Source organism: Muntiacus reevesi, chromosome 6 (assembly GCF_963930625.1).
Source record: "Muntiacus reevesi chromosome 6, mMunRee1.1, whole genome shotgun sequence".
In the NCBI taxonomy this organism is placed as follows: Eukaryota; Metazoa; Chordata; class Mammalia; order Artiodactyla; family Cervidae; genus Muntiacus; species Muntiacus reevesi.
The window spans coordinates 112,792,746-112,793,495 of NC_089254.1; positions in this window are offsets into that span (position 1 = coordinate 112,792,746).

Genomic DNA, 750 nt, shown 5'->3' on the forward strand with positions numbered 1-750 from the left:
CTGTCACACGTGAGTGCAGTGTTCAGTGTTCTCGTCCATGTTCACCCACATACTGTCACTCGTGAGTGCAGTGTTCAGTGATCTGGTCCTGTTCACCCACATACTGTCACTCGTGAGCGCAGTGTTCAGTGTTCTCGTCCTGTTCACCCACATTCTGTCATTCGTGAGTGCAGTGCTCAGTGTTCTCGTCCTGTTCACCCACATTCTGTCACTCGTGAGCGTAGTGTTCAGTATTCCCGTCCTGTTCACCCACATACTGTCACTCGTGAGCGTAGTGTTCAGTATTCCCGTCCTGTTCACCCACATTCTGTCACTCGTGAGTGCAGTGCTCAGTGTTCTCGTCCTGTTCACCCACATACTGTCACTCGTGAGCGCAGTGTTCAGTGTTCTCGCCATGTTCACCCACATACTGTCACTCGTGAGCGCAGTGTTCAGTGTTCTCGTCCTGTTCACCCACATACTGTCACTCGTGAGCGCAGTGTTCAGTGTTCTCGTCCTGTTCACCCACATACTGTCACTCGTGAGCGCAGTGTTCAGTGTTCTCGTCCTGTTCACCCACATACTGTCACTCGTGAGTGCAGTGTTCAGTGTTTTCGTCCTGTTCACCCACATACTGTCACTCGTGAGCGCAGTGTTCAGTGTTCTCGTCGTTTTCACCCACATACTGTCACTCGTGAGCGCAGTGTTCAGTGTTCACGTCCTGTTCACCCACAAACTGTCACTCGTGAGCGCAGTGTTCAGTGTTCTCGC